The following is a 19,922-nucleotide window of genomic DNA, read 5'->3' on the forward strand; positions in this document are numbered from 1 at the left end:
CCTGAACTTACTAAGATTGTCAAAAAGCAATTGATCCAAATATGTCTCCTTTCTCACAATTTCATGTCCAGCCCTCAGTGCCTGAGAACCCATGTAGGTAGAATCCACGTATTCTTTGTCCTAGCCAAACACAGGTATTGTCTTCAGTATTACCCAACAGTCCTAATGTGAAGGCCCTGATAAAGTGTATAAACAGAATGTACTTCTGCAAAGAATTTTCTATTTCACTTGCCATGAAGTAAAAACTATGAAGTCTATATAGTTCTCTCCCTACTTCCATTGCTATGACTCGCTCTAGGGCCAACTGCTTTGCCCAGGTGTAATCAAACTCTGCCCAGATACCTGCTGATATTTACGTTCTTGTCTCCCTTTAGAGGGCATCTGCTCTGGTTTTATCCCTAGTCATTCTGTTTTTCTTATTAATTAATCCTATATAATACCTCTGGATCTCTTGGATATAGGGAGAGTAGAAACTATAAGCCAATAAGAAGCTTATGATAATTTCCTTACCATGTAAAATGTTTCAAGGTGTGTAGACTAAAGTAGAAGGGAGATTTAGAAAATGATATATTATCTTTTATGAATAGCTACCATTTTCACATTGCTTACTTTGCGCGGGCACTATGCGAAGTGCTTTACATACATTATCTTTTCTTAATCCTGGCAGACATGGCTAGTGAGTAATAGGGCTCTAATTCAAAACCAAGTCTTTCTGGCATCAGTGTCTGTCCTCCTAAACTACTAGGGCACACTCTACGAATTTGGTTCAGACACATGTCTCACGTTTTGCCCAAATGAAGCAGTGTTGTTTTTTGTCCTTTCGACCATAGGTAAAGGGACTTGAATATATATCTTTCTGTTTGTAACACATCATTATCAGTAGTGCAAGGCCTCTCTGGATTTTTCTCCTTCAACCCAATCATGTCTTCTGAAAAAAAAAGCCATCCCTCTCTCTCTCTCTCTCTCTCTCTCTCTCTCTCTCTCTCTCTCTCTCTATATATATATATATATATATATATATATACATACATACATACACACACATACATATATATCTGTTAATAAGCATATGCTCTTGTGAAATATGTATATTAATGACTGCATGCCACTATATCTTGATGCGTTTCTCACATTTTTTTACCTGATGTCAGGCATATAAAATTTTTCCATGTTTTTGTCTTTTCCTCTGGTTCATTCTGTGTAACTGCTGCTCAGCATTCCACTGTGCACATCTAGTGCATCCTCGTATCTATTCTCTAGTGCTGGAACTCTGCTCCAGCTCTGCTGTTACCTACAGTGTGTGGTACATGGCTCTGAGCAAGAATTCCTTGGGGATATATTCCCAGAAGGGGCATTGTTATGGGGCCAATGCATGCTTAATTACATCAACTTCTTCTGGATTATTTTACAAAAGCGCTGTACCAGTTTAGACTCCCACCAGCCATGTGCAAGAAAAAGTTCCAGAAGACAGCAGGTGGCATGGAGGTTAAAGCAGCTGGGTCCTACATGGATGACTGCACAGTTCAGGTCCCAGACCTGGAAGCTAGAAAATCATGCTGACACATGTGCATGCATGTCCCAAATCCCGAGGAGAATGGAGAGGAAGGGACTGTGGCATGGCCACTCCCCATGGGATGTTCCTTTTTACTCTCTCTCTCCCTCTCTGTCTCTGTCTCTCTCTGGCATGTGCACTTGCTCTTTAGCAAACTAAAAAATAACAAATAAATAAATAAATGTGGAAAATTCTATAAAAAAAGAAATTTCTATACTAAAATGTCTCAGTGGTCCCTATGTACCACATTCCAATAAGAGGTCACTGGCAGGGAAAGAATGGGTTGGATCTAGGAGTAAACATCACAGATGATCCTTTTCTACTCATAGAATGATTGCTCTATTTATTCTTCTTTTTTTCCTGAAAATTTTCCCCTTGATTAACCAGAAGTATTTACATTAAGATAAATGAACCATGTGAAGTTCCCATGGTTTGGTCTGATAAAATCAAACTTCTCAACATACAGGATTTTTTATTATTATTACCTAAATTTACAACTGAAAATAACGCCAGGCTATAAACTCATTGTCCTCTCTGGTAACTTGACTGACGGAGGGAGGAAAGTCCCCAGACACACAGTAGACACTGTTCTCTAAGCCACGAATTCAGGTCCCAACCTTTCTGGGCAGAATGGATGTCCCGTTTCCTAATGCAGGAGTGTTTATTCAACAAAGAGCAATACTTTCTAATTAAACTGTGGTTGAAGACACAGGCAGGGTAACCTTTCAGTCAAGACAGGGTACTCACTTGAGCCTCCAAGCTGCTGACCCCTCACTAGCCCACTGGCCTCTGGGGCAGGACACGTTGTGGGAGTTGCTCCTCTGTTGAATAATTCAGAAGCTGAAGTTCAGGCTCTGATGCAGAGCTTGGTTTCCCCACCCGTAATTTCTCATTATGACACAGCTCCTGGAATGTAGGCAGGCCTAGAGACACACTGGAATCTGGGGAAAAGGTTGCTCAAGGTAACATCCTGGAAGAAACTCTCTACCACTTATGGCTCTAAGGTGAACCAGCGATTCTTGCAATTCTCATCACTTTCTGAGCTACTCTGAAATACAGCCGGTTTATGTTTTAGGTCTTTGTTTATCAAGCTAGGTTCCTAAAAGCATAGACACATTTAGGGATATTTTTTTTCTAGTTTTTTTTTTTTTTTTTTTCCCCCATGATGGTGAGTGTATTAGTCAGTTTAGACTAGATTACACTACAATGACAAATTAACTCCCAGTCTTCATGCTTAAATCGACATGGATTTATTTCTCACCTATATGTTTAACACTGGTAGGAGTAGGGCTATCCTTAACATAGACATTTAGTGACCTAGACGATGGGAGCTTCCTCATTTTATGACGTGACTATTTATTCATTCATTCATTCATTCATTCATTCTAGAGGGCTTTCATTAGAGAAAGGCAGAGAGAAGGAGAAGAGAAAGCATCCTACCCGCCCCCCCCACCAGAGGAATTGTCATGTTAGTTCCTTCTCCATCTCTCTTCCTTTTGGAAATTTTGACCATGCATATGCATGCACTTGCCATGTTTCTTAAGCTGCTGGATCTTGGACTTGAACTGTGAGGTCTACCATGTGGAATCAAGCTGCCTTAATCACTAGGCCACAGAGCTGCCCCATGTTACCATCATTTTTATTTTTAATGCAGTCAATCACTGTATATTATTACAGCTTACAAAATGAATTTTCCCAGCATGAATACACTGAATAATCCAGTTAAAGATATTTTAATACACGTTATCATCAACAGATAATTTTCTATTTTTGTGTCCCTTAAATGTTTTGCTTTCTTTTTCCCTTTGATTCTCTTGGGGGAAGGTGAGAGGAAGGAACCATGTGATCATCTTAACACAAGTCTTTAGGGTTTTCTACAGCAGAGAAAGACAACAGGAAATATGTGTATTGTCCCTTAAATGTTCTCATCACTTTTATTGGTCAAAGCAAGTCACGTAGTAATGCTTAGTTATAAGGAACTGAAGAATGATACTTCTCCTGCCTTACCAGAGAGAAATAAGGACTGAAAATAATAAAGAATATTAGTATTGTCTACCACAGTGATGCCAGGCATGAGAAAATGGTGACAGCTTTGATGGATGCTAGAAAATTATGTCCAACAAACATAACATATATACATACATTGGGTGAGAAGAGAAACATAGATTCTTAAAATATCAGAATCTTAGAGGGGATCTGGGTAAGTAGATTCAAATTCCACACTCTGGAGTCTATAAGTTCATGGTGCAAGGCACATACCAGGCAAGAACTGAGGAGCTAAGTTGGGATCTTGCCCATACACATCTCCTTCAGGGGCAGCACTGCTTTTGCAGCACATGCTTCCAAAGTGAATGATTCCAACTCCATAGTATCCTGAATACTCTCCCAGAACATACTTTGGTTTGTTATCAGACCCTCTAAATTCAGTCCTCAGTCATGAACATATTCTGTATGTGTTCTTACCAATGTAGAGACCAAAACTCCATTGATTTTCCTCACCTTGGGTTCTTTATGTTAGCAATTAACATTTCATTTGTCTTTCTAACAATTATGTTATACTTTTGGCTCATTATAAACCTCATATGGATTTCTCAAATCTAGGAAAGCATATAAATTTGAAGAGAGAGAGTTGTAGGTTGTGATAGATTGTATTTTTTAAAGATGGCCACAGTAATTTTTTCTATCCCATATACTCTTCTGCAATTTATCCTTGTTACTCTCTTATCAAGATCAAGAGGCTAAGGCTAGTATGTGGCCTAAGGGTGAAGGGAGCTGGCTACTACATGGCCCATTGTACAGTTTTGGAGTTCTGGCCCCAGCAGCTTGGAAAACATGCCGGATGCATGTGCCTACCTGCCTAGGATTCCAGTAAAATGGAGAAATGGATCATGCCTCATTGTGAGGGGTGGGTGCTTTCTCCCTTTCCCTCTCTCTGTGTTTCTAGCTCCCTCTGCAGAGCACACACCATCTGGAAAAAAAATCAGGAGATTATGAACACAGTGCCTGCCTGTAATCTTAACTACCCGGGAGGCTGAAGCAAGAGGATTACGAGTTTGTGAGTCCAGCGTGGGAAACATTGGGAGACCCTGCCTCAAAAAAATAAGAAAATTAAAAATGATCAAGAGGAAGAATCCCTCTTACTATCCTCTTGAATTTGGAAAGGCCCTGCGATGGCTTTGACAGATAGAATATGGTGATTTAATGTTCTTACAGTTCTGAGTGTAAGCCTTAACTGGCCTGGTGCTTCTATTTTCTGACTCTTAGAAGCTCATTACCATGTAAGAAGCATGAGAATCGCAGGCTGGGGGAGAGGCCTTGAGGAGTGAGATGTAACATGGAGAACGAGAGAGGCCAGGAAGCACCAGGTAGATGAATGAAGAAGGAATCTTAGACCTCTCACACAACTAAAGCTTTGCCTGACAAGCCCCAGCTACAAAAATCTGTAACCACATGCCAGACCCTGAGATTACCTCCTAGCTGACTCCAGTCAATTCACAGAACCATGAGGAAATAATATGTTATTTTAAGCCACTACATTTTGGGATAGTGTGTTAGGAAGCAAGGGATAAACCAGAACAGAATTAACCAGAACCAATAACAATAGGCAAATCTTTAAGATTCTTTTAAGTCATTTTTTTTGTAGCAAAGAGTGTCAAGACGATATTACCTTATGATTCAAAGCCATTTTTCTAGTTGTGAGATTCTATAAGACATCGCCTTAATCTTTCATAAGTCTTAACTAAGTGTTTTAGGTCATAGCTTTGATTTGAATGTAATCCTAAGGCTATATTTTGTAGAAAGAGCTCTAAATTCATCTATACCATATGTTCACTTTTTATTTTGAAAACGCTTTGTTGACTGGAAAGACTGGCGTTTCTGAATACTTCCATTTTCAATTACTTCAAGTCCTGACTCCTCTATATTTCCTCTAAATTTTGTTTGAAAATTAAACAGTTCCTTCTTTAGCTAATCTCTATTTGTACCTTACCAAAAAGATATCAAAGAAACTAGTTAGTACTTTTGATAATCTGCCCAGAAATTTCCTTAGCCAATTTTTGTGGGATGTATTTAATTTTCATGTGAGTGATAGTCTTGCTAAACTTCCTGCTAGGTCATAACACTTTCATCTTTTCTTTGACCTCCACTAATAACATCTTCACTGTCCTTCAAGCTTCCACTAACATACTTCTTGAGGCTCTTCAATCTCTTCTTTCTGCCTGATCATGGCTATATGTTTTAGGTATTTGTTTTGATATTGCCCAACTTCTTAATTCAGTTTCTGGTTATGATTATATTGTGGCATAGCAAATTGCTCCAAGACTTAGTGGAGTAAACTGATAGGCTTTTTATTATGTCTCATGGCATTGACTGTGATCAGTTGAATGTTTTTCTACTCTATACAATATCAGTTGGGACTGAAATCATTTGGCATCTTGATGAGTTGGGACATCCAAAGTATCTCACTCACATGCATGGCTGGCAGCTGATGAAAGAACTTAGCTGGAAAGAATCTACCTGTGAGTTCTCCATATGACCTAGATTCCTCATAGCATGGTGACTGGGTTCTAAGAAAGGGTAACCCAAGACAAACACTCTTAGAAAGTCAGTCAGAAACTAGCAGACTTCTTATGACCATGCCCCAGGAGTTCATTCAGCATCAGTTTCTCTATATTCTCTTGATCAAAAGCAAGTTATAGGGCTAGACCCCATTTATTGTGGGGAGACTATACAAAGGCATAAATACTAGGATTCTTGGTTTATTGAGTGACATCTATGGAGACCAGCAATGTAGGTAGAATTGGACATGGTGATGGAAATAGGCTTAATGAAAATGTGGTTAATTTAAATTGCACTAGGTCTGATTATTGATTGGCAGGTTGTCCTTATTCTGGAGCTTTGGTGAAAGGAATAAGTGGTAAATTAGTTCTGTCTAGGTGCAACCCCTCAGAAATAACTATATCCAACTACCAATGAACTGAGCTTGCTGGCCATTAAGCATAGGTAACCTTTGGTCTCTCTAACTACGTTTCTGCTACAGTGGCATGAAACAGTTTTTAATAAGACCTATTCAGATGCACTGACAGATCACTTCCGTTCCTTTTGTGTCTGGCTCATCCATTCTCATATAAATGCCTTATAAAGAAGTAGGACCTAGGATTTTGAGATGGGCATGTAAGAGTAAAAAAGAACCATTGGGTTGTCAGAGAAGTCATGACATTCTTTCTCTCTATTGCAAAAATGCATCATGGCTTTTCTGACAACCCAATAAAATAAAATCATTCTCTTTTACCTGCCCTTCAACATTCGCTATGCTAATAGGGTGGGGTTCTAAAGGCAGAACAGGAAAAGCTTAGAGTCCTGTAGCAGTGGGTCTAGGAAGTGGAACCAATGTGGGAGCTGGGAGGAGGAAGCAGAGACAGAAGATGTTTCCATTTTGCAAAAGTGGTGTTTGGCTTTGAGGTAGTAACAGTAATATTTCATGTCTTCCATGGTGTCTCCTACCTTTAAATGTCAGTTTTTGCAGCTGCCTTATCTCTTGTAGCACATTTCAATTAGGTATTCCATATCCCACTCTTTTCTTCCAGGACAAATATGCCAGAGGTGATATTTACTGTTACAGCAGCATTTTAAATACTTAGGGGGAAAAAAGGCCCAGTCAATAGCAGTTTCTCCCTTATAATAACATTAAAACAGTAATAATGGAGAGAAGAGGTGAATTCTGTGTGTGATGCCAGTAACTGACTGATTTAAACTAACTTCTTTTGTCTCCACCTTTTTTTGGCCCCCTCCACCTATTTCTGCCTCAGTGTGAAAGTTAGTAAGTTTGGCTTTGACTGCCAAGAGCAACCTCCCACATCTTCATTGGAGGTTCATGAATGCTTTACAGAATGTCTATTTGTCTATCTAGAGACTAACTACTGGGCTCCGACTTCACCCAATACCTGTCTTGAGAAGTGTTTGCATGAAATCAGAATCTTTATTCTTTTGAGTAATTGACTAGGCACCACTGCTTACTTCTCACCTATAGGACATTTTTAGTTCTTGATGGAATGCCATCAATCTCACCTCCTGGAGGCATGTAGTTGAAAAACTTAAGTATCAAGGGTTTCTTCCTTGAAATCCAGTCTCTATTCCTTGGCCATGTTTTGAAGGATTTTCAATATGGCCTGCATCTTTCAGTTTACCTCCCCTAGTCCTTATATCCACTTGTTTACTGGACTTTTGTCTTCTTGAACTTCTTAGTAAGTTTCACCAATCCCTACCTCCAAATCTCATGGAGGTCTAGCACAATATTTGGCATGAAGTAGTGGTGGTGGTGGTGGTGGTGGTGGTAATGTGGTGGTGGTAACAGTGGAGGGGACTTCATCCATATTCTCATCCGTAATTACAATCCCTCCACTAGATATCTATATTTCTGATGCCTGATCATACTTAGGGGATCAGACCATATCCCACTTCCCCCTAATAAGGCTTTTCTAAGCTTCTTGGGACCCAGTGCCACTCACATTTTTGAATTTCTTAAGTGCTCATTATTGTCAGTACTCATTTGGAATGTGCCATAGATGACCTCATACCATTTCATGTGTTCATATTTTGTCTACCCACTTAGATTGTAAGTGCCTTACATGCAGGGGTAACTTTTCCCTGTACTTACTTTTTACCCACTCCAAGTCTAAGATATTTCTTTGAACACAGAAGGTGCTCAGTTAATATTTATTGATTAAATGAGCAAATTAAGGAGTAAATAAAAACAAGGATCCCAAGAAACCTACCTTTTGATGACATTCTGCTCAGTTTAGAAACCATAAGCTTATTTTCCTGTTACTCTTATAAACAGGGCTCTCTTACTTGGACTGCTCTGCAGTAAAGGCTCTTCCCCCCAGCCTAATCCCTAAAACTGATGGCTCAGGGGAAGAATTTTTCCCATGTGAGAAAATTATGAAAGTGTCTGGGGTTTGCCTTATTCAGTACTTTGATGATCAAGGTATCTTGGTCATTAGAGGAAAGGGAATTAGAATATCAGCCTGTGTTTTCAAGTGTAGGGTCTAGAGCAGACTGGAGTGAAATCCCACCAAAGTTTCAGTTTTGTTTTTCCTGTATTCCAGTCAGTTCATCTGTCTATACCTCAATTTTCCCATCTACAAAATGGATTTACTAATGACTATCTTACAGGGTTGTTAGGAGATGCTAATGTGATAACAGATGTAAAAAAAAAATGCTGCAAAACACTATATGAAAGTTAGGAACTATACAGGAATTATACAATTCCACTTGTAATCATTAGCTGATCTAGCTACATACAGAGTATGTTGGTATAGACAGAAGCCTCTCTGCATTATAGACCAGTTAAGAAATGTGGGATTCCTCAGCACCCGAACTCTGACTCATAGAGAGATGAAAGTCAGAAAAAAGGATTATAACCCACAAATCACATTTGAATGTTTAGCAGCAATAATTAAGTCAGGTAAGATAAGAGATGAAGTATGTAATAGAAATTTGACCGTGGGCATTCTTTGAACACTTTGGATTTCAGCAGATTTTGTCCCTAAAACACTTCAGAATGCTCTTATGTTGCTTCTCCCACTCACTGAGAGCTCTGCCTCTATGAAGAAATTTTGTTTTCATGGCTGATCACTTGCGTCCAACTTCCTAATCACATTTGCCTATATTTTTAAAAATTTCATTACATTTATTTTATACATTGAATCACTATATATCATTATAGTTTATAAAATGAATTTTCCCAGCACAAAAACATTGTATATTAGCCCAGTTAAAGATATTTTATCATTTACATGATCATCAACAGGTAATTTTCCATTTTTTGTGTTCCTTAAATGTTTTGCTTCTAAAGTAATCCTAGGAGCCTATCCTAGGCCCACTGCCCTTACCAGGGCACTTTAAAAACCAAATGCCCCTGGGACCAGCAGTTAGTGTAATGGCTATGTCGCTGGACTCCCATGTAGTTGACCACGATTCGCGTCCCGGACCTGGTGGCTTGAAACTCACGCTAGGCGTGTGTGCGTGCGTGCCCAAGATCCCAAGAGGAGAATAGAGGAGAAGGGATTGCAGCGTGGCCATCTCCCCGGGGGGTGATTTCTCGCTTTCTGTCTCTCTGTCTCTCTCTGTCTGGCGAGCGCACGCTCCCTATGGCAAAAACCTCTCCAAAAAAAAAAAAAAAACCAGATGCCCCTGACTGATCTCACATTGCTGCAGGCTTTGGTTGCAACCAAGAAAGGACAGGGACTTTTGGTCCAGGGAGTCTATTGTCCTCAGCTCTCTTTTTATGTAAATATCACTGCTGATTGGAGGAGCCACATGCAGAAAATATCTGCTGTGGAAGCAGACCTACCTCTGGCTAAAAAGTTGGGTCTTTTTCCCCTTTCCTTTTTCTTCAAGTTTTCCATGAGGCATCAGAAGTTCAGTAAGGGAAAGCTAAGAGGTTTAGTGTGCTGGTGCTTGCTAGGCTAGATTAATAACCCAAAGCCTTCCAAACTGGCCATTCAGGGTAAGACAGACCATCCAGAAAGCACTCGGTTATGGGAAGCAGTGGCTGGAAAGCCAGATTCTACCAGAGGTGACAGCAAAGTGATGAAGTGGCCTGCTTCCATGCATACTCCCAACCCCCAACTTTCTTTGTCCCCACTCTCCTCTGCTTCTTTCTTCCCATTTTATCCAGTACTTCTGAGATGGCTGCACACCAAGGGCTCCAGCCTTTGACAGCTGCTGCCCTCTGCTGGAAAGAAAGCTTCACCCGCTGTGGGATGTGCTGAGCTCCATAAGCAGGAAACTAGCCTTAAGGCAGACCAAGTTCATAGCCAATGACTTGTGATATGTGGCTCAGGAGAGGTTAGAGAGATTCGGAAAGGCCCTGGCACCAAAATATTTCTTAAGTGATCTCAGCTGGGCACTTGTCTTTGGAATCCAATTGTTAGGGATTCATTGCTTTGAATCTTTTTTCATTCTTTGTTCAGAGCGACATCCCTTGGAAAGGTGATTCCTAGCTCCTCCTTACCTGGGTCATGCCTTGCATCTTGAGACCTTCAATCATGGAGGACCCTTAAACACTGTTATTGAAATTGATTACTGGGTTAGCTAGACACATTCCTTTTTTGAGGGGAGGTGACAAAGGGAAATTGAGTTTTGAAGAGGCTGTAGAAGAATGGGTCTATAAGTCTCTTGGCTCAAAAGGAAAAGTCAAAGAATGGGGGTTGAGTGACCAGAAAGAAGCAGAAGGATAGACAGAGCCAGGCAGGAGTGGGGATTGAGGTCCATTAAGGAAAAGGGTGTGTAGGAGGTAGGTAGCAAAGGACTGTGCTACTTCGCAGCTTTCCTCAGAGCTGGGCTGCCAGTAGAGTGTGCCCAGTTGGCTTTGGAAGATAATGAAGCAAGAGGGACCCTGTGTGCAGTATAACTGTAAAGTGACCTTGCAAACCTCTGGATCTTCAGCCTAGAGTGCAGCCCAGCCAGACAAAAGCTATGACCTCATTGACCACACAATAATTCTACAGGAGGGATTTATTCTCCTCCCATGAGCTCCTGCCAAGACTCTTGGTTAGATCTAATGGGGCTCCCCCAGCCAGCAAGTGTCTCCTAGTGATGTACGTAAACAGTGCCAGGCAGGACATAGATTTCTTGTTCTTAATGGGCTTGTTAAACCTCATACTAAGTGGGGTTGAAATGGCTTCATTACGAATAATAACAATAGTAAGCAAGCATTATTATTAGTAGTAGAAAAATTACGATATCAACCCTGATGGCCCCTTCCCGTTTTAACTTTGCCAGGATGGAGGTCCTTCTGCTTCCAAGTGTCCAGGCACAGGTGGTGAGTGACATTGGGGAAGATAGCAGAATGTGTCTTTGTCACCTGCAGCTTCCCAATTCCTTTCTACTTTTGTAGCATTTTCTTTCCTCTAATCTCTTTCACTCAGGTTTGTCAAGCTCTTGTCCTATCAGAGAAGATGGAACAACAAAACTCTAATTATGGTTGAAAGCCATGGACAAAGATTCTAAGGTTAAATTCAGGCCTCTGGTGGAAGTGATTAGAGAGGGCAGTTGAGGCTAGATGGAGCTCTGTTCAAAGTGGGGCTCAGGACCAGCAGATGGCATAATGGCTACATCGCTGGACTCTCATGTAATTGACCATGGTTTGAATCCCAGATTCAGAGGCTTGAAAAACTCACATCCTGTGTGTGTGCATGCATGTCCAGAATCCCAAGAAGAGAATGAAGGAGAAAGGATTGTGGCATGGCCGTCCTCACTGGGGGATGTTTTCTTGCTTTCTGTCTCTCTATCGCTCCAGTGAGCACACACACCCTATAGTAAGAATCTCTCTGAAAAAATAAAAAGAAGGGGGGCTCATGTTCTCATCTCTAGTACCTATGGTCTGAATGTCTGTGTCCCTTCAAAAGTCTTACCTTGAAACCTAATCACCCATGTGTTCGTATTTTGAGGGAGGCCTTCTGGGAAGTGATTAGGTTACAAGGTCAAAGCCTTTACAACTGGGACTAGTGCCCTTTATAAAAGAGACCCCAGAGTAATAGCTTATTCCTTCCCCCATGTGAGGACACAGTTAGAAGGTACCAGCTAGGAACCAGGAAGAAAGTTCTCATGAGATATAGAATCTGTGCTGTCTTGATCTTGGACTTCCCTGTCCTATAACTGTGAGAAATAAAATTTCTCTTATTTATAAGCCACTTGGTTTATGGTATTTTGTTATAAAAGCCCGAAAGGAATAAAACATCATGTTTACAGCTGAAACTGGATGTGTGAAATGTATCCCAGACTTTAGTAATTTATATATCATTTTCACCATTTTTACCATAACTTCTGACAACAGTATTGGATTTCTCTACATCGATTATCTTATTTGACTTAAGTAAATTTGACATCTTTTAAAACAACATGTCTATGAAAACATGGGTTCATTGTGTGAGCCAGGTTTTTTTCTGAATACATATTAAAATGAATACCTAACAACTAGTTTTTTTTTAATTATTACTGTACCAGATACTTTACTATAAAACAGTATATAGACATGCTAAAAACGCAAACAACACGGAAAGGTATAAAATGGAAAAGAACTCTTTCTTCTCAGCAACCTTTGAATGCATTTGGTGTTTGACCCCTTACAAACGGATGTGCGCCCTTCCAATGTCTTGGAGATCTTTCTCTATCATCATATGAGATGGTAGAGATCCCAGGGGCCACAAGTGGCATGATGGTCAAGGCACTGGACTCCCACATGACTAGCCATGACTAGAGGTGTTTTTTAATTGTTGTTGTTTTGTTTTGTTTTTAAGTCTTTTAAGTTCACCCATGTGGCAAATGTATCATAACCTCAAGGGAAAACATACTTCCGCAAACACTGATAAAGAATAGAAGTTCTCAAACTTGAGTAGGTAAGAAAAAGCAGCAAGACTTGTTAAACTCTGTACTCTCCATCCCAGATTCAGCATGTCTGTGGGGGGACCCACGACTTTGTAGTTCCAACTGCTCAGGAGATAACCGATAACCAAGATGCGCATGTGCAGTGGTGCTGTCCTTGTGGATCCTGTTCTCTATTTCCCAATGTGGAGGTAACTCATTTGCAAGTAGGGTTAGAACCCATTTCACAAGATTTTTTAAACATTAAATGAACTGTCTGTGATTTGCAGAACATCTGGTATGGTGTGATAGGTAGCATGATTTTTCTTAGAGCCCTTCTATTCAGTGCAATATACTGAATGTTTGTGTCTCCTACAAATTCATATATTGAAATACTAATCCCCAATGTGATGGTATTAGGAGGTAAAATCTTTGGTGTTAACTGGGTCATAAGGGTGGTACCCTCATAAGTGCCTTTATAAAAATGATCCCAGAGGGGCTGGTAGGTGGCATGGTGGTTAAGGGTGCTGGACTTCCACATGGTCAACTGCAATTCAAGTATCGGACCTGGTGGCTTGCTTTCTCATTTCTTTTCTCTCTCACTCCCTCTTACCCTCCCACTCTGGCCAAGTTAAAATAAATAAATAAATAAATAAGGTTAAATAAAATATATATATATTTTTTTTGGAGAGGTTTTCGCTATAGGGCACGTGCTTGCCAGACAGAGAGAGACATAGAGACAGAAAGTGAGAAATCACCCCCCAGGGGGGATGGTCACTCCACAATCCCTTCTCCTCCATTCTCCTCTCGGGATCTTGGGCATGCACGCACACGTGCCCAGCGTGAGTTCTAAGCCACCGGGTCCGGGACGTGAACCGCGGTCGACTACGTGGGAGTCCAGTGACATAGCCATTACGCTAACTGCTGGTTCCCAATAAAATAATTCTTAAAAAAAAAAAAAAAAAGATACCAGAGAACACCCTTGCCCTCTTTCCATCATGGGAGGATAAAATAAGAAGATAGGAATAAGAAGTTGAGAGACCAGGAAGAGAATCTTTACTAGAATTCAGCCATGCTGGTTCCCTGATCTTGGACTTCGCAGCTTCCAGAACTGGAAGAATTAGATTTCTGTTGTTTATAAGCTACTCAGTCAGCTGTGATGGCACTTTGTTTTAGCAGTCTGAACTGATCAGGACAGCCTATCTGTGATTTTTTTTAAGCTATAGGACTTTTGGGGTTCAGCTTAAAACTCATATGAAAAATATAGGAATTATGTCAGATTAATTCTAGCCTTATGTGTAAGCACATTATGCAATTCTAGGTGGCCATGCAGTTTTCCAGCAGCCTCCAATGAGACGCTATCTTACAGAAGCTTGCAAGAAGAGACAGTAGGGTCCTCTCTCCTTTCTGTGTGATCATAGGGCTGAGCCAAGGACTAAGGGATAGAGGTGACTGTTTCTTGGTGTGTTCTGAGAGATGGGCAAAGAATAACTTACAACGTGACTAAATACTTTCATTTGTGATTTCTTAAAGCTGCTTAGTGGTTGAGCCCCTGTTCTGTGTTTGAGCAGTTTACTGGTGTGGGTTTAATGGAAATGGGGGGTCTCATTCCATAACTAAAGCCACAAACTCAATTTCCTAGGCTAGGAGAAGCAAGCACATCAGGCTCAGAAGATGGGAGGAAGAACTTACTCTGCTGATGACAGGGGTTGCGGCAACAGCTTGTCTGGGGGCCAGTGGGGGCACTACTAGCAGCAAGGAGAACCTACCAGGCTCTTCCTGTGATGTCACCCTTGCTGTCTTGGCAGCTCCCTGGCATTATTTCTGCCAACGTTCACCTTCCATGAATGGTTCTCAAACTTTCATCAAATGCTTTTCTACTTCACTCAGTAGAGGATGCCAAATCAGTGATGGTGTTTAGAACAAGGAAGTGACATAATCACAAATTATTTTAAAGAAAACTAAGTGGTGTGGAACATGGATCAGAAGATAAATGACTCAAGGTAGGACAACTAATGAAGTGAGCATGGAGAAGGGAAGATAGAGAAAGAAATGTTTAGAAAGTAAAACTGATCAAGTCTAATGATTGGAAGCCTGATTTTCTCTTTGAATTTAGAAGACAAAAGGAAATGGTAATTTTGTGTACAGCTTTAGTTGGCCATTGGGGATATCCATTTTGCTGGGAAGGTGGGCACTACAAAAGGAGGTGAAGAAATAAGATAAAACACTATTGAGTAGGACTGAGTTTGTGTATAGCTTAGCTTATGGTCTTCTCAACTTCAAGTCTCTTCAAGTCAACAAACACTGAGCACTTACTAGATGCCAGACATCTGCATGTGCTTGGGAATGGAATTTTTATTTTGGTTTTGAAAAAGATATGGAAATGTAGAGGGAAAAAAATCCTCACATGACTGTACACAGATGTAAACAATTTCACAACACAAAGTGTATGCACATTGCATTGTCAGGATTCTCTAGGGAGATATACACACACACACACACATATACATACACATACATATATGTGTGTGTGTATATATATATATATATATACACACACACATACACTCATACATACACATTACATGTTATATATTTTTGTGCGTGAGGGAATTTATTGGGAGAATTAGGTCACTCAATTATGGCAGCTGAGTAATCCTACAACAGGTTGTCTACAAGCTGGAGATCCTGGGATTCTGGTAGCAAGGATTAGACCATATTTGGAGACCTCAGAGGAAGGGGAGACAATGATGTAACTCAGAGTCTGAGACTGAAAGCCTGAGAACTCTGAGACTACAGGTGTCAATACTGGAGTCTGAAGGCAGATGACCTTTGAATTCTGTCCAAGGCAACAGACAACATCTCTCTTGCTTCCTCTCAAAAGATACTCATTTGTCTTCTGTATTCATTCTCTCCTGGTCCTTTATTGACTGGCACATACCTGTTCACACTGAGGGCACATCTCCCACATTTAGTCTACTTAGACTCGCAAGTTATTCTCTTCTGAAAATACACCCAATAGAGTAATGCTTTATCAGTTTCTAGCTATTTCTTAGTCCAGTCCATCTGATGCCTAAAACTAACCATCATGTACATATTGGTCTTGAAATTCACTAAGGACCTAAATTGACCCATGTGATGAGTCTACATGAGAACAGAGTATACAGATACTGTCGGTTCTTGGCTGCTTGTAAATTATGTGACCTGTGGAAAAAAAAAAAAAAAAAGCAAAAACAAAAGACAAAACCCAAAATACAAACACCTTTTTTCTCCTTTCATCTCATTTTAAATAACTACTGACTTATCACCTCCCAATACTGTGATCTGAAGAGCTCACAATTAAGTGTTTCTTATGTTGAATGCACATATACACACCTAAACCTATGCACTTGTGCCTCGTGGTGTGTTTATTGGGAAGCTGCTATCCTTGTCTTCTCTGCTCTTTGAAGAAAGGCCACATAGAGATCCAGCATGCTGACTATTTACATACCTAGCTTCTGCCTGCTTTTTCAAGGCTCTTTGTTCAAGTGTCAGTACTGGTTTGTAAAGCATTAACAGAGTTGGGAGGGGATGTAATTACAGCTCACATCTGGTGTTTCTACTGACACAGCGTTGAGCTACCTGACTACGCTTCTCCTGTCCCTTTTCTCATTCTGTCTTTTCAGTTACAGGTTTCCCTTGCTCTACCTCCATTTATCTTTTGCTCTGCTATGTGTCAGAGAGCCACATGCATGAAAGGTATTATTAGTTGCCTTCCCATAGCCATAAAGTAGCCTATTCTAGAGAATCTGATTTTTTTTTTTCTAAATTTTCAATAGAGCATATGCACTTGTCAGACATAAAAGAAAAAAAAAAGTGAGAAAGCACTCCCCAGGGAGGACAGCCATGCTGCACTCCTTTCCCCTTTACTCTCCTCTTAGGATTTCAGGCATGCATGCTCACACACCTGGTGTGTTTTGTAACCCACTGGGTCTGGAACTCAGACTGCACTGTTGGCCATGTGGGTTCCAGCCACCTAACCCATCATGCCATGGCTGGCCCAGCCTGATCAACTTTAGCATATCAAGATGACAAGGCACTGGCTGGTTAAACAGAAACCACTGGACTGTTGAGTTCTTAAGAGGCCATTATGGACTGTCCTCTGATTCTGGAGCTAAAACCAAATCTCTTGGATCACGCCAGTTAAGGAGCCCTACACAGATAGCTCTTTTAGGTTGTAGAGACTTTGGATCACCTATATTTGCTTCCTAGATACTATCCTAATTTCTTTTTCTTCATTTATTGATTTATATATCAGGACTTGGTTATAGGCATATGCACACCCATATTCTAAAGTCATGAGTGGATACCTTTTCCTCTGGTCACAGTTTCACTGTTAGTAGTGGAAGTAATCCAAAGTAGTGATTGCCTAACTTACAGCTTTCAAAATAATTTATTAAAATTGTTCATGATGACCAACATGGTATTGTCAAATTAGTCTTTTTTCTTTACTGTTTCATCAGTGGTTATCTTCACGGTTTCATGAAAGAAAGATATTTTAACTTCAAAAGGTTAAGAAAGATATTCTTTTAGCATAAAGAACAGTGATTTACATAAAATAAATGCAGGGGGTTTTGTTTTGTTTTGTTTTGTTTTAGAGAGATTTCTGCCACAGGGCATGTGTGCTTGCCAGAGAGACAGAGAGGCAGACAGTGAGAAATCACCCCCAGGGGGTGTGGCCATGCCTCAGTCCCTTATCCACCGTTCTCCCCTGGGGATTTTGGGCATATATACACACACACATATATGCCTGGAGTGAATTTCAAGCCACTGTGTCTGGGACTTGAACCACAATCAGCCATGTGGGAATCCAGTGACTTGACCATTACACCATCTACTGGTCCCTGCAGATTTATTTATTTATTTTCTAAAGAATTATTTATTTAGTTTTATTTAGTCACTCACTTATTTTAATTTGACCAGAGAGAGACAAAGAGAGAGAGGAAAGTGAGAAAGCAAGCCACTAGGTCCAGGACTCAAACCGTGGTCTGCCATGTGGGAGTGTCCAGCACCTTAACCACCACACCACATTTTGGTTCCCAGGCAGGTTAATTTTTAACTCGTTTTTTTTTTGAGAGAAAGAATTTTATTCCTTGGAATAGTTGAAATGGTGCCATGTGCCTTCTCCTCCTCAAAGGAGTTGGGGGAGAGTAGCCAGGCAGTGTCTCGGTTTTCTGTGTGTCTTCTGGGACTTCCAGCATAGTGCTGGACACCTACCTAGAAGCCCAGACTAAGTTTCATCTCCCTCCCTGATTGCTTCTAAATTCCTTCAGCCTTAGGTGCTTAGTAGCTGTTTGTCTTATGCAGTTTGCCATTAGTTTCTGTTTATTCATTGAACACAAGTTTACTAACATGGACCTTTTTACACACACACACATACACAAACACACACACACACACACACACACACATGCATGTGCATTCTGTTTTTCTTAGCATACGAAACACTTTATTTTCTTTCTGATTTCTTTATTGGTAAAAATATCATCATTTATCTATTTTATAGTTGCTATGATTGTAATCAATATGATCATCAATAAAATATTCTTTACCAAATAATAATGGAATGTGGTTTTATTAATATAACTAATATTATTGACTAAATATCATTTTCACAGGAAAAAATTGAGAAGTTTTGGCAGATATATGAGGGAGTCTTCAAGACAGTAATGAACAGACCAGCAGTTGGTGTAATGATTATGTTGCTGGACTCCCATGTAGTCAACCTCTGTTTGAGTCCTGGACCCAGTGGCTTAACTCATGCCAGGCATGTGTGCATGCATGCCCAAGATCCCGAGAGGAGAATGAAGGAAAAAGGATTGTGGCGTGGCCATCCCCTCTGGGGGGGTAGATTTCTCACTTTCGGTGTCTCTCTTTCTCTGTCTTTCTGGCGAGTGCATGTTCCCTATAGCAAAAACCTCTCTAAAAAAAAAAGAAATTATATTTTTTCTCCTCCTTTAATTTTTCCTTAGTCTAGGTGATGATTCTATAGCATATTATCAATAAATTCTTATTGGTTTCTTTAGAACTATGTAAGTAGAGGTTGGTGAACATTTCCAGAAAACAGCAGCTGGGAATTGGTAGACAGGCATTATAGACTGGTAATATCAAAGACACATGTCAGAGGATGGGGGTACAACTGAGGGGAATCAGGAGTAAATATAAAAGGGAAGATGAAAAGTGAGTAACTGAATGATGCAGGTTTTATAAAAGTAGGTCATTAATAACTGGAGACCCAAAAAAATCATTGTATGGTTTAAGTGAGATACAATTTTGGGCTAGTATGCTTTACCTCTGTGAATTCCAAGAGCTCATACATGCAAAATCATTCATTTATTTGCTCATTTTATATATATATAAATATATATATTTATATATTTTAATATATATATTTATATATTTTTATATATATATATAAAATATGTGTGTGTGAAATATCTATATCTGTCTATATCTATATCTATATACCTATATCTGTATCTATATCATCTGTATCTATATTTCTTCTTTTTTTTGGAGAGAAATGTTTCCTATAGGGCATGTGCACTTGTCAGAGATAGAGAGAAAGACAGAAAATGAGAAATCACCCCCCCCTACCCTGCTGGGGGGATGGCCATGCTGCAGTCCCTTCTCCTCCATTTTGAGCATGCACACACACACGCCCAACATGAATTTTAAGTTGCCAGGTGTGGGACTTGAAGTGCGGTCGACTATGTGAGAGTCCAGTGACACAACCATTATGCCATCTGATGGTTCATAGTCAATAAATACTTAGCAAACACTATGTGTTAGAATTATTCTAAGTACTGTGTATGTAGCAGTGGCTTGCCCACATAAACCAGGGTCCTGTCTTCATAAAGCTTCTACTCTAGTAGAGAGTGATAGGCAATCTTCAAAATAAATAAATATACAGTTTTCTAGATGATAATAAATATTCTGTAGAAAAATAATACAAAGAATGATA

The 19,922-nt window shown here is 40.1% G+C and overlaps 1 protein-coding gene and 1 long non-coding RNA gene across 11 annotated transcripts in view; one reads left to right on the plus strand and one right to left on the minus strand.

The window, feature by feature from the left end:
* LOC106735788 (uncharacterized) overlaps nt 1-2,403 on the minus strand; it is a 129,913-nt gene extending 127,510 nt beyond the window's left edge. Inside the window, exon 1 of the long non-coding RNA XR_001371019.1 lies at nt 2,300-2,403. This is a non-coding gene — a long non-coding RNA (uncharacterized LOC106735788). The remainder of the gene's footprint in view (nt 1-2,299) is intronic.
* The window catches only part of NRXN3 (neurexin 3), a 1,829,483-nt gene that overhangs the window by 434,607 nt on the left and 1,374,954 nt on the right, over nt 1-19,922 (plus strand). The gene's annotated exons all lie outside the window — the stretch shown is intronic.

The sequence above is a fragment of the Tupaia chinensis genome, unplaced genomic scaffold (assembly GCF_000334495.1).
Source record: "Tupaia chinensis unplaced genomic scaffold, TupChi_1.0 Scaffold000528_1, whole genome shotgun sequence".
Classification (NCBI taxonomy): domain Eukaryota; kingdom Metazoa; phylum Chordata; class Mammalia; order Scandentia; family Tupaiidae; genus Tupaia; species Tupaia belangeri.